The sequence below is a fragment of the Ranitomeya variabilis genome, chromosome 7 (assembly GCF_051348905.1).
Source record: "Ranitomeya variabilis isolate aRanVar5 chromosome 7, aRanVar5.hap1, whole genome shotgun sequence".
NCBI lineage: Eukaryota > Metazoa > Chordata > Amphibia > Anura > Dendrobatidae > Ranitomeya > Ranitomeya variabilis.
In genome coordinates, this window is record NC_135238.1 from 152,144,389 (window position 1) to 152,159,781 (window position 15,393).

Consider the following 15,393-nt stretch of genomic DNA (forward strand, 5'->3'; position numbering starts at 1 on the left):
TTACATTAGTTCTACTTACCTTGATTTGTTGTTTTGTTTTAAAAATGTTCAATAAAATCCACACATCTTCTTGAAGGTTCTTCTGAGTGAAACTTTTCTTGATGGAAGGTCCAAAGCGACTTCGTAATCCAACATTCAAAAGATGACCCTCTGACAAAAGCAGAAGATCCCTTCCAAGATTCTTCTAGAACATGCATTAGCTATGCTATGGCTCATGCAATGAGCAACAAATTATTGCTCATAGCTCTGTGCATGCACATAGTTTCACAACAATGCAGTAAAACAAGTCTTTGACAAGAACCTTTACTGCATTTATCATTGTGAAATGTGTGGGCATAGCATAGGAATAATAATAATAATAATAATAATTTTTATTTATATAGCGCCAACATATTCCGCAGCGCTTTACAACTTATAGAGGGGACTTATACAGACAACAGACATTACAGCATAACAGAAATCACAGTTCAAAACAGATACCAGGAGGAATGAGGGCCCTGCTGCTCGCAAGCTTACAATCTATGAGGAAAAGGGGAGACACAAGAGGTGGATGGTAACAATTGCTTTAGTTATTTGGACCAGCCATAGTGTAAGGCTCGGGTGTTCATGTAAAGCTGCATGAACCAGTTAACTGCCTAAGTATGTAACAGTACAGACACAGAGGCTATTAACTGCATAAAGTGTATGAGAACATGATGGAGGAACGTGATTATGTTGTTGTTTTTTATTAATAGGCCACACAGGGATAATTAGGTTAATGCGTTGAGGCGGTAGGCCAATCTGAACAAATGAGTTTTTAGTGCACGCTTAAAACTGTGGGGATTGGGGATTAATTGTATTAACCTAGGTAGTGCATTCCAAAGAATCGGCGCCGCACGTGTAAAGTCTTGGAGACGGGAGTGGGAGGTTCTGATTATTGAGGATGCTAACCTGAGGTCATTAGCAGAGCGGAGGGCACGGGTAGGTTGGTAGACTGAGACCAGAGAGGAGATGTAGGGTGGTGCTGAGCCATGGAGTGCTTTGTGGATGAGGGTAGTAGTTTTGTACTGGATTCTGGATTGGATGGGTAGCCAGTGTAATGACTGGCACAAGGTAGAGGCATCGGTGTAACGGTTGGCGAGGAATATGATCCTGGCAGCAGCATTCAGGACAGATTGGAGCGGGGAGAGTCTGGTAAAAGGTAGGCCAATTAGTAGAGAGTTACAATAGTCCAGACGAGAATGAATAAGTGAGACAGTAAGAGTTTTTGCAGAGTCGAAAGTAAGAAAAGGGCGAATTCTGGAAATGTTTTTGAGATGCAGATAAGAAGAGCGAGCCAGTGATCGGATGTGGGGGGTGAATGAAAGCTCGGAATCAAGGATGACTCCAAGGCAGTGGGCATGTTGCTTTGGAGTAATGGTGGAACCGCACACAGAGATGGCAATGTCGGGCAAAGGTAGGTTTGTAGAGGGAGAGAACACGAGGAGTTCAGTTTTTGACAGGTTCAGTTTCACATAGAGGGAGGACATGATGTTAGAGACAGCGGTAGGAACAACCAAGCACTTGAACATGACCTTCTTCCCATAAATAGCCTGAGGATAACATGGTTCAGTGACTCCAAAAAGGGGAATTGCCTGGATCGAGGACGGTCCCTTGTTTTTCTAATGAAAACACAGCAGTTTAGCTTGTAGTAATAAGAACGAAATCTCAATGTAGAGCCTCTCAGCTTTCTGACAAATGATGATTGAATATAATTTACAGTCATAGCTTTGTACATGTAATTGAATGGTGGAATAAATACTTACCATCCAAATGAAGCATAACGTGAATTTTAAAATGTTTTTCATTGATTCTAAGAGTCCAGAATTTGCTTCCAGAGTAATAATTTTCTTGCCTACACAAAGCAAAACAAAAAATGTCAGCTAAGACCAATGGAGAAAATACAATGCAAAAGTTGAAATACTAAATTTGTTCTGCTTACTTTGATTTTGTGTCTTCCAAAGATTAATGAGTAAAGGCCTCACATGTTCTTCAATGTTTTTCTAACGGCATCCATTGTTGATAGAAGGTCCAAAATATCCTCAAAATTCAACACTTAGAAGGTGCTCCTTTGTCAAGAATAGCAGTATTTTTTCAGTTCTTCTACAAAGTGCATGAGCCATAGCTTAACCCATGCAATACTTAAGAAATGTAAATCCTAGGTTATGCGCAGGCACACAAATTCACAAAAATGCAGTTGCAACTAATCTGTAATAAGAGCTATTACCGTACTTATCATTGTAAAATGTGAGGGTATTGCACAGAAGCAACCAGTTGGGTCAACAAATATTTCGGACCGTATTTGGCTTGAGGATAACAGATTTAAGCAACTGCCAAAAGAGAATTGCATGGATCGAGGATGGTCTTTCTTTTCTGAACTGAAAAACAAAAGATTAGTTTGTAGTAATAAAAATGCAATCTCAATGTAAAGATTCTCAGCTTTCTGATACATGATGATTGCATATTGTCTACATTCAAAGCTTTGAAAATCTGATAGAATGCTTGAGCAATTGCTTACCACCCAGTTGGATTATGACCTGAATTCTTCAATGTCTTCCTAGGAATCCAAGAGTCCAGGAACCGCTTCCAGGTAAGGATCTTCCTGTTCTACAAAAAAGCAAAAACAAAAAATATATTTGGACAAAAAGGGAAGATGATATCCAAACACTTAAATATTAGTTTAGTTCTACTGACCTTGATTTGTTGTTTTTTTTAAAAATGTTCAATAAAATCCACACATCTTCTTGAAGGTTCTTCTGAGTGAAACTTTTCTTGATGGAAGGTCCAAAGCGACTTCGTAATCCAACATTCAAAAGACGACCCTTTGACAAAAGCAGAAAATCCCTTCCAAGGTTCTTCTAGAACATGCATTAGCTATGCTATGGCTCATGAAATGATCAAAAAGCTATTGCTCATAGCTCTGTGCATGCACATAGTTTCACAACAATGCAGTAAAACAACTCTTTGACAAGAACCTTTACTGCATTTATCAATGTGAAATGTGTGGGCATAGCATAGGAACAACCAAGCACTTGAGCATGACCTTCTTCTCATAAATAGCCTGAGGATAACATGGTTCAGTGACTCCAAAAAGGGGAATTGCCTGGATCGAGGATGGTCCCTTGTTTTTTTAACGAAAACACAGCAGTTTAGCTTGTTGTAATAAAAACGAACTCTCACCGTAGAGCCTCTCAGCTTTCTGACAAATGATGATTGAATATAATTTACAGTCATAGCTTTGTACATGTAATTGAATAGTGGAATAAATACTTACCATCCAACTGAAGCATAACGTGAATTTTAAAATGTTTTTCATTGATTCCAAGAGTCCAGAATTTGCTCCCAGAGTAATAATTTTCTTGCCTACACAAAGCAAAACAAAAAATGTCAGCTAAGACCAATGGAGAAAATACAATGCAAAAATTGAAATACTAAATTTGCTCTTCTTACTTTGATTTGGGGTCTTCCAAAGATTAATGAGTAAAGGCCTCACATGTTCTTCAATGTTTTTCAAATGGAATCCATTCTTGATAGAAGGTCTAAAATATCCTCAAAATTCAACACTTAGAAGGTGCTCCTTTGTCAAGAATAGCAGTATTTTTTCAGTTCTTCTACAAAGTGCATGAGCCATAGCTTAACCCATGCAATGCTTAAGAAATGTACATCCTAGGTTATGCACAGGCACACAAATTCACAACAATGCAGTTGCAACTAATCTGTAATAAGAGCTATTACCATACTTATCATTGTAAAATGTGAGGGTATTGCACAGACGCAACCAGTTGGGTCAACAAATACTTCAGACCGTATTTGGCTTGAGGATAACAGATTTAAGCAACTGCCAAAAGAGAATTGCATGGATCGAGGATGGTATTTCATTTCTTAACTGAAAAACAAAAGATTAGTTTGTAGTAATAAAAATGCAATCTCAATGTAAAGCCTCTCAGCTTTCTGATACATGATGATTGCATATTGTCTACATAAAAACCTTTGAAAATCTGATAGAATGCTTGAGCAATTGCTTACCACCCAGTTGGATTATGATCTGAATTCTTCAATGTCTTCCTAGGAATCCAAGAGTCCAGGAACCGCTTCCAGGTAAGGATCTTCCTGTTCTACAAAAAAGCAAAACGAAAAAATATAGTTGGACAAAAAGGGAAGATGATATCCAAACATTTAAATATTACATTAGTTCTACTTACCTTGATTTGTTGTTTTTTTTTTTTTAATGTTCAATAAAATCCACACATCTTCTTGAAGGTTCATCTGAGTGAAACTTTTCTTGATGGAAGGTCCAAAGCGACTTCGTAATCCAACATTCAAAAGATGACCCTTTGACAAAAGCAGAAGATCCCTTCCAAGGTTCTTCTAGAACATGCATTAGCTATGCTATGGCTCATGCAATGAGCAACAAATTATTGCTCATAGCTCTGTGCATGCACATAGTTTCCAAGAATGCAGTGAAACAAGTCTTTGACAAGAACCTTTACTGCATTTATCAATGCGAAATGTGTGGGCATAGCATAGGAACAACCAAGCACTTGAGCATGACTTTCTTCCCATAAATAGCCTGAGGATAACATGGTTCAGTGACTCCAAAGAGGGGAATTGCCTGGATCGAGGACGGTCCCTTGTTTTTCTAACGAAAACACAGCAGTTTAACTTGTAGTAATAAAAATGAAATCTCAATGTAAAGCCTCTCAGCTTTCTGACAAATGATTGAATATAATTTACAGTCATAGCTTTGCATATGTAATTGAATGGTGGAATAAATACTTACCATCCAACTGAAGCATGACGTGAATTTTAAAATGTTTTTCATTGATTCCAAGAGTCAAGAATTTGTTTCCAGAGAAATAATTTTCTTGCCTACATAAAGCAAAAGAAAAAATGTCAGCTAAGACCAATGGAGAACATACAATGTTAAAATTGAAATGCTAAATTTGTTCTACTTACTTTCATTTGGTGTCTTCCAAAAATTAATGAGTAAAGGCCTCACATGTTCTTCAATGTTTTACTAATGGCATCCATTCTTGATAGAAGGTCCAAAATATCCTCAAAATTCAACACTTAGAAAGTGCTCCTTTGTCAAGAATGGCAATATTTTTTCAGTTCTTCTACAAAGTGCATGAGTCATAGCTTAACCCATGCAATACGTAAGAAGTGTACATCCTAGGTTATGCGCAGGCACACAAATTCACAATAATGCAGTAGCATCTAATCTGTAATAAAAGCTTTGACCGTACTTATCATTGTAAAATGTGAGGGTATTGCACAGAAGCAACCAGTTGGTTCAACAAATATTTTGTACCGTATTTGTCTTGAGCATAACAGATTTAAGCATCTGCCAAAAAAGAATTGCATGGATCAAGGATGGTCTTTCGTTTCTTAACTGAAATACAAAAGATTAGTTTGTAGTAATAAAAATACAATCTCAATGTAAAGATTCTCAGCTTTCTGATACATGATGATTGCATATTGTCTACATTCAAAGCTTTGAAAATTTGATAGAATGCTTGAGCAATTGCTTACCACCCAGATGGAATATGACCTGAATTCTTCAATGTCTTCCTAGGAATCCAAGAGTCCAGGAACCGCTTCCAGGTAAGGATCTTCCTGTTCTACAAAAAAGCAAAACCAAAAAATATAGTTGGACAAAAAGGGAAGATGATATCCAAACATTTAAATATTACATTAATTCTACTTACCTTGATTTGTTGTTGTTTTTTTTTAAATGTTCAATAAAATCCACACATCTTCTTGAAGGTTCTTCTGAGTGAAACTTTTCTTGATGGAAGGTCCAAAGCGACTTCGTGATCCAACATTCAAAAGATGACCCTTTGACAAAAGCAGAAGATCCTTTCCAAGGTTCTTCTAGAACATGCATTAGCTATGCTATGGCTCATGCAATGAGTAACAAATTATTGCTCATAGCTCTGTGCATGCACATAGTTTCCAAGAATGCAGTGAAACAAGTCTTTGACAAGAACCTTTACTGCATTTATCAATGTGAAATGTGTGGGCATAGCATAGGAACAACCAAGCACTTGAGCATGACCTTCTTCCCATAAATAGCCTGAGGATAACATGGTTCAGTGACTCCAAAGAGGGGAATTGCCTGGATCGAGAACGGTCCCTTGTTTTTCTAACGAAAACACAGCAGTTTAACTTGTAGTAATAAAAATGAAATCTCAATGTAAAGCCTCTCAGCTTTCTGACAAATGATTGAATATAATTTACAGTCATAGCTTTGCATATGTAATTGAATGGTGGAATAAATACTTACCATCCAACTGAAGCATAACGTGAATTTTAAAATGTTTTTCATTGATTCCAAGAGTCCAGAATTTGATTCCAGAGTAATAATTTTCTTGCCTACACAATGCAAAACAAAAAACGTCAGCTAAGACCAATAAAGAAAATACAATGCAAAAGTTGAAATACTAAATTTGTTCTGCTTACTTTGATTTGTGTCTTCCAAAGATTAATGAGTAAAGGCCTCACACGTTCTTCAATGTTTTTCTAATGGCATCCATTCTTGATAGAAGGTCCAAAATATCCTCAAAATTCAACACTTAGAAGGTGCTCCTTTGTCAAGAATAGCAGTATTTTTTCAGTTCTTTTACAAAGTGCATGAGCCATAGCTTAACCCATGCAATACTTAAGAAATGTACATCCTAGGTTATGCGCAGGCACACAAATTGACAACAATGCAGTTGCAACTAATCTGTAATAAGAGCTATTACCGTACTTATCATTGTAAAATGTGAGGGTATTGCACAGAAGCAACCAGTTGGGTCAACAAATATTTCGGACCGTATTTGGCTTGAGGATAACAGATTTAAGCAACTGCCAAAAGAGAATTGCATGGATCGAGGATGGTCTTTCATTTCTTAACTGAAATACAAAAGATTAGTTTGTAGTTTTAAAAATGCAATCTCAATGTAAAGATTCTCAGCTTTCTGATACATGATGATTGCATATTGTCTACATTCAAAGCTTTGAAAATTTGATAGAATGCTTGAGCAATTGCTTACCACCCAGTTGGATTATGACCTGAATTCTTCAATGTCTTCCTAGGAATCCAAGAGTCCAGGAACCGCTTCCAGGTAAGGATCTTCCTGTTCTATAAAAAAGCAAAACCAAAAAATATATTTGGACAAAAAGGGAAGATGATATCCAAACATTTAAATATTACATTAGTTCTACTTACCTTGATTTGTTGTTTTGTTTTAAAAATGTTCAATAAAATCCACACATCTTCTTGAAGGTTCTTCTGAGTGAAACTTTTCTTGATGGAAGGTCCAAAGCGACTTCGTAATCCAACATTCAAAAGATGACCCTCTGACAAAAGCAGAAGATCCCTTCCAAGATTCTTCTAGAACATGCATTAGCTATGCTATGGCTCATGCAATGAGCAACAAATTATTGCTCATAGCTCTGTGCATGCACATAGTTTCACAACAATGCAGTAAAACAAGTCTTTGACAAGAACCTTTACTGCATTTATCATTGTGAAATGTGTGGGCATAGCATAGGAACAACCAAGCACTTGAACATGACCTTCTTCCCATAAATAGCCTGAGGATAACATGGTTCAGTGACTCCAAAAAGGGGAATTGCCTGGATCGAGGACGGTCCCTTGTTTTTCTAATGAAAACACAGCAGTTTAGCTTGTAGTAATAAGAACGAAATCTCAATGTAGAGCCTCTCAGCTTTCTGACAAATGATGATTGAATATAATTTACAGTCATAGCTTTGTACATGTAATTGAATGGTGGAATAAATACTTACCATCCAAATGAAGCATAACGTGAATTTTAAAATGTTTTTCATTGATTCTAAGAGTCCAGAATTTGCTTCCAGAGTAATAATTTTCTTGCCTACACAAAGCAAAACAAAAAATGTCAGCTAAGACCAATGGAGAAAATACAATGCAAAAGTTGAAATACTAAATTTGTTCTGCTTACTTTGATTTTGTGTCTTCCAAAGATTAATGAGTAAAGGCCTCACATGTTCTTCAATGTTTTTCTAACGGCATCCATTGTTGATAGAAGGTCCAAAATATCCTCAAAATTCAACACTTAGAAGGTGCTCCTTTGTCAAGAATAGCAGTATTTTTTCAGTTCTTCTACAAAGTGCATGAGCCATAGCTTAACCCATGCAATACTTAAGAAATGTAAATCCTAGGTTATGCGCAGGCACACAAATTCACAAAAATGCAGTTGCAACTAATCTGTAATAAGAGCTATTACCGTACTTATCATTGTAAAATGTGAGGGTATTGCACAGAAGCAACCAGTTGGGTCAACAAATATTTCGGACCGTATTTGGCTTGAGGATAACAGATTTAAGCAACTGCCAAAAGAGAATTGCATGGATCGAGGATGGTCTTTCTTTTCTGAACTGAAAAACAAAAGATTAGTTTGTAGTAATAAAAATGCAATCTCAATGTAAAGATTCTCAGCTTTCTGATACATGATGATTGCATATTGTCTACATTCAAAGCTTTGAAAATCTGATAGAATGCTTGAGCAATTGCTTACCACCCAGTTGGATTATGACCTGAATTCTTCAATGTCTTCCTAGGAATCCAAGAGTCCAGGAACCGCTTCCAGGTAAGGATCTTCCTGTTCTACAAAAAAGCAAAAACAAAAAATATATTTGGACAAAAAGGGAAGATGATATCCAAACACTTAAATATTACTTTAGTTCTACTGACCTTGATTTGTTGTTTTTTTTAAAAATGTTCAATAAAATCCACACATCTTCTTGAAGGTTCTTCTGAGTGAAACTTTTCTTGATGGAAGGTCCAAAGCGACTTCGTAATCCAACATTCAAAAGACGACCCTTTGACAAAAGCAGAAAATCCCTTCCAAGGTTCTTCTAGAACATGCATTAGCTATGCTATGGCTCATGAAATGATCAAAAAGCTATTGCTCATAGCTCTGTGCATGCACATAGTTTCACAACAATGCAGTAAAACAACTCTTTGACAAGAACCTTTACTGCATTTATCAATGTGAAATGTGTGGGCATAGCATAGGAACAACCAAGCACTTGAGCATGACCTTCTTCTCATAAATAGCCTGAGGATAACATGGTTCAGTGACTCCAAAAAGGGGAATTGCCTGGATCGAGGATGGTCCCTTGTTTTTTTAACGAAAACACAGCAGTTTAGCTTGTTGTAATAAAAACGAACTCTCACCGTAGAGCCTCATAGCTTTGTACATGTAATTGAATAGTGGAATAAATACTTACCATCCAACTGAAGCATAACGTGAATTTTAAAATGTTTTTCATTGATTCCAAGAGTCCAGAATTTGCTCCCAGAGTAATAATTTTCTTGCCTACACAAAGCAAAACAAAAAATGTCAGCTAAGACCAATGGAGAAAATACAATGCAAAAATTGAAATACTAAATTTGCTCTTCTTACTTTGATTTGGGGTCTTCCAAAGATTAATGAGTAAAGGCCTCACATGTTCTTCAATGTTTTTCAAATGGAATCCATTCTTGATAGAAGGTCTAAAATATCCTCAAAATTCAACACTTAGAAGGTGCTCCTTTGTCAAGAATAGCAGTATTTTTTCAGTTCTTCTACAAAGTGCATGAGCCATAGCTTAACCCATGCAATGCTTAAGAAATGTACATCCTAGGTTATGCACAGGCACACAAATTCACAACAATGCAGTTGCAACTAATCTGTAATAAGAGCTATTACCGTACTTATCATTGTAAAATGTGAGGGTATTGCACAGAAGCAACCAGTTGGGTCAACAAATATTTTGGACCGTATTTGGCTTGAGGATAACAGATTTAAGCAACTGCCAAAAGAGAATTGCATGGAACGAGGATGGTCTTTCATTTCTTAACTGAAAAACAAAAGATTAGTTTGTTGTAATAAAAATGCAATCTCAATGAAAAGATTCTCAGCTTTCTGATACATGATGATTGCATATTGTCTACATTCAAAGCTTTGAAAATCTGATTGAATGCTTGAGCAATTGCATACCACCCAGTTGGATTATGACCTGAATTCTTCAATGTCTTCCTAGGAATCCAAGAGTCCAGGAACCGCTTCCAGGTAAGGATCTTCCTGTTCTATAAAAAAGCAAAACCAAAAAATATATTTGGACAAAAAGGGAAGATGATATCCAAACATTTAAATATTACATTAGTTCTACTTACCTTGATTTGTTGTTTTGTTTTAAAAATCTTCAATAAAATCCACACATCTTCTTGAAGGTTCTTCTGAGTGAAACTTTTCTTGATGGAAGGTCCAAAGCGACTTCGTAATCCAACATTCAAAAGATGACCCTTTGACAAAAGCAGAAGATCCCTTCCAAGGTTCTTCTAGAACATGCATTAGCTATGCTATGGCTCATGCAATGAGCAACAAATTATTGCTCATAGCTCTGTGCATGCACATAGTTTCACAACAATGCAGTAAAACAAGTCTTTGACAAGAACCTTTACTGCATTTATCAATGTGAAATGTGTGGGCATAGCATAGGAACAAACAAGCTCTTGAACATGACCTTCTTCCCATAAATAGCCTGAGGATAACATAGTTCAGTGACTCCAAAAAGGGGAATTGCCTGGATCGAGGACGGTCTCTTGCTTTTCTAACGAAAACACAGCAGTTTAGCTTGTAGTAATAAGAACGAAATCTCAATGTAGAGCCTCTCAGCTTTCTGACAAATGATGATTGAATATAATTTACAGTCATAGCTTTGTACATGTAATTGAATGGTGGAATAAATACTTACCATCCAACTGAAGCATAACGTGAATTTTAAAATGTTTTTCATTGATTCCAAGAGTCCAGAATTTAATTCCAGAGTAATAATTTTCTTGCCTACACAAAGCAAAACAAAAAACGTCAGCTAAGACCAATGGAGAAAATACAATGCAAAAGTTGAAATACTAAATTTGTTCTGCTTACTTTGATTTTGTGTCTTCCAAAGTTTAATGAGTAAAGGCCTCACACGTTCTTCAATGTTTTTCTAATGGCATCCATTGTTGATAGAAGGTCCAAAATATACTCAAAATTCAACACTTAGAAGGTGCTCCTTTGTCAAGAATAGTAGTATTTTTTCAGTTCTTCTACAAAGTGCATGAGCCATAGCTTAACCCATGCAATACTTAAGAAATGTACATCCTAGGTTATGCACAGGCACACAAATTGACAACAATGCAGTTGCAACTAATCTGTAATAAGAGCTATTACCATACTTATCATTGTAAAATGTGAGGGTATTGCACAGAAGCAACCAGTTGGGTCAACAAATATTTTGGACCGTATTTGGCTTGAGGATAACAGATTTAAGCAACTGCCAAAAGAGAATTGCATGGAACAAGGATGGTCTTTCATTTCTTAACTGAAAAACAAAAGATTAGTTTGTTGTAATAAAAATGCAATCTCAATGAAAAGATTCTCAGCTTTCTGATACATGATGATTGCATATTGTCTACATTCAAAGCTTTGAAAATCTGATTGAATGCTTGAGCAATTGCTTACCACCCAGTTGGATTATGACCTGAATTCTTCAATGTCTTCCTAGGAATCCAAGAGTCCAGGAACCGCTTCCAGGTAAGGATATTCCTGTTCTATAAAAAAACAAAACCAAAAAATATATTTGGACAAAAAGGGAAGATGATATCCAAACATTTAAATATTACATTAGTTCTACTTACCTTGATTTGTTGTTTTGTTTTAAAAATCTTCAATAAAATCCACACATCTTCTTGAAGGTTCTTCTGAGTGAAACTTTTCTTGATGGAAGGTCCAAAGCGACTTCGTAATCCAACATTCAAAAGATGACCCTTTGACAAAAGCAGAAGATCCCTTCCAAGGTTCTTCTAGAACATGCATTAGCTATGCTATGGCTCATGCAATGAGCAACAAATTATTGCTCATAGCTCTGTCCATGCGCATAGTTTCACAACAATGCAGTAAAACAAGTCTTTGACAAGAACCTTTACTGCATTTATCAATGCGAAATGTGTGGGCATAGCATAGGAACAACCAAGCACTTGAACATGACCTTCTTCCCATAAATAGCCTGAGGATAACATGGTTCAGTGACTCCAAAAAGGGGAATTGCCTGGATCGAGGACGGTCCCTTGTTTTTCTAACGAAAACACAACAGTTTAGCTTGTAGTAATAAGAACGAAATCTCAATGTAGAGCCTCTCAGCTTTCTGACAAATGATGATTGAATATAATTTACAGTCATAGCTTTGTACATGTAATTGAATAGTGGAATAAATACTTACCATCCAACTGAAGCATAACGTGAATTTTAAAATGTTTTTCATTGATTCCAAGAGTCCAGAATTTGCTTCCAGAGTAATAATTTTCTTGCCTACACAAAGCAAAACAAAAAATGTCAGCTATGACCAATGGAGAAAATACAATGCAAAAATTGAAATACTAAATTTGCTCTGCTTACTTTGATTTGGGGTCTTCCAAAGATTAATGAGTAAAGGCCTCACATGTTCTTCAATGTTTTTCAAATGGAATCCATTCTTGATAGAAGGTCTAAAAAATCCTCAAAATTCAACACTTAGAAGGTGCTCCTTTGTCAAGAATAGCAGTATTTTTTCAGCTCTTCTACAAAGTGCATGAGCCATAGCTTAACCCATGCAATACTTAAGAAATGTACATCCTAGGTTATGCGCAGGCACACAAATTCACAACAATGCAGTTGCAACTAATCTGTAATAAGAGCTATTACCATACTTATCATTGTAAAATGTGAGGGTATTGCACAGAAGCAACCAGTTGGGTCAACAAATATTTTGGACCGTATTTGGCTTGAGGATAACAGATTTAAGCAACTGCCAAAAGAGAATTGCATGGATCGAGGATGATATTTCATTTTTTAACTGAAAAACAAAAGATTAGTTTGTAGTAATAAAAATGCAATCTCAATGTAAAGCCTCTCAGCTTTCTGATACATGATGATTGCATATTGTCTACATTCAAAGCTTTGAAAATCTGATAGAATGCTTGAGCAATTGCTTACCACACAGTTGGATTATGACCTGAATTCTTCAATGTCTTCCTAGGAATCCAAGAGTCCAGGAACCGCTTCCAGGTAAGGATCTTCCTGTTCTACAAAAAAGCAAAACCCAAAAATATAGTTGGACAAAAAAGGAAGATGATATCCAAACATTTAAATATTACTTTAGTTCTACTGACCTTGATTTGTTGTTTTTTTTTAAATGTTCAATAAAATCCACACATCTTCTTGAAGGTTCTTCTGAGTGAAACTTTTCTTGATGGAAGGTCCAAAGCGACTTCGTGATCCAACATTCAAAAGATGACCCTTTGACAAAAGCAGAAGATCCTTTCCAAGGTTCTTCTAGAACATGCATTAGCTATGCTATGGCTCATGCAATGAGCAACAAATTATTGCTCATAGCTCTGTGCATGCGCATAGTTTCACAACAATGCAGTAAAACAAGTCTTTGACAAGAACCTTTACTGCATTTATCATTGTGAAATGTGTGGGCATTGCATAGGAACAACCAAGCACTTGAGCATGACCTTCTTCCCATAAATAGCCTGAGGATAACATGTTTCAGTGACTCCAAAGAGGGGAATTGCCTGGATCGAGAACGGTACCTTGTTTTTCTAACGAAAACACAGCAGTTTAACTTGTAGTAATAAAAATGAAATCTCAATATACAGCCTCTCAGTTTTCTGACAAATGATTGAATATAATTTACAGTCATAGCTTTGCATATGTAATTGAATGGTGGAATAAATACTTACCATCCAACTGAAGCATAACGTGAATTTTAAAATGTTTTTCATTGATTCCAAAAGTCAAGAATTTGCTTCCAGAGAAATAATTTTCTTGCCTACATAAAGCAAAAGAATAAATGTCAGCTAAGACCAATGGAGAACATACAATGCAAAAATTGAAATGCTACATGTGTTCTACTTACTTTGATTTGGTGTCTTCCAAAAATTAATGAGTAAAGGCCTCACATGTTCTTCAATGTTTTACTAATGGCATCCATTCTTGATAGAAGGTCCAAAATATCCTCAAAATTCAACACTTAGAAAGTGCTCCTTTGTCAAGAATGGCAATATTTTTTCAGTTCTTCTACAAAGTGCATGAGTCATAACTTAACCCATGCAATACGTAAGAAGTGTACATCCTAGGTTATGCGTAGGCACACAAATTCACAATAATGCAGTAGCATCTAATCTGTAATAAGAGCTTTGACCGTACTTATCATTGTAAAATGTGAGGGTATTGCACAGACCGCAACCAGTTGGTTCAACAAATATTTTGTACCGTATTTGGCTTGAGGATAACAGATTTAAGCATCTGCCAAAAAAGAATTGCATGGATCAAGGATGGTCTTTCGTTTCTTAACTGAAATACAAAAGATTAGTTTGTAGTTTTAAAAATGCAATCTCAATGTAAAGATTCTCAGCTTTCTGATACATGATGATTGCATATTGTCTACATTCAAAGCTTTGAAAATTTGATAGAATGCTTGAGCAATTGCTTACCACCCAGTTGGATTATGACCTGAATTCTTCAATGTCTTCCTAGGAATCCAAGAGTCCAGGAACAACTTCCAGGTAAGGATCTTCCTGTTCTACAAAAAAGCAAAACCAAAAAATATATTTGGACAAAAAGGGAAGATGATATCCAAACATTTAAATATTACTTTAGTTCTACTGACCTTGATTTGTTTTTGTTTTTTTAAATGTTCAATAAAATCCACACATCTTCTTGAAGGTTCTTCTGAGTGAAACTTTTCTTGATGGAAGGTCCAAAGCAACTTCGTAATCCAACATTCAAAAGATGACCCTTTGACAAAAGCAGAAGATCCCTTCCAAGGTTCCTCTAGAACATGCATTAGCTATGCTATGGCTCATGCAATGAGCAACAAATTATTGCTCATAGCTCTGTGCATGCACATAGTTTCACAACAATGCACTAAAACAAGTCTTTGACAAGAACCTTTACTGCATTTATCAATGCGAAATGTGTGGGCATAGCATAGGAAAAACCAAGCACTTGAGCATGACCTTCTTCTCATAAATAGCCTGAGGATAACATGGTTCAGTGACTCCAAAAAGGGGAATTGCCTGGATCGAGAACGGTCCCTTGTTTTTCTAACGAAAACACAGCAGTTTAGCTTGTAGTAATAAGAACGAAATCTCAATATAGAGCCTCTCAGCTTTCTGACAAATGATGATTGAATATAATTTACAGTCATAGCTTTGAACATGTAATTGAATGGTGGAATAAATACTTACCATCCAACTGAAGCATAACGTGAATTTTAAAATGTTTTTCATTGATTCCAAGAGTCCAGAATTTGCTTCCAGAGTAATAATTT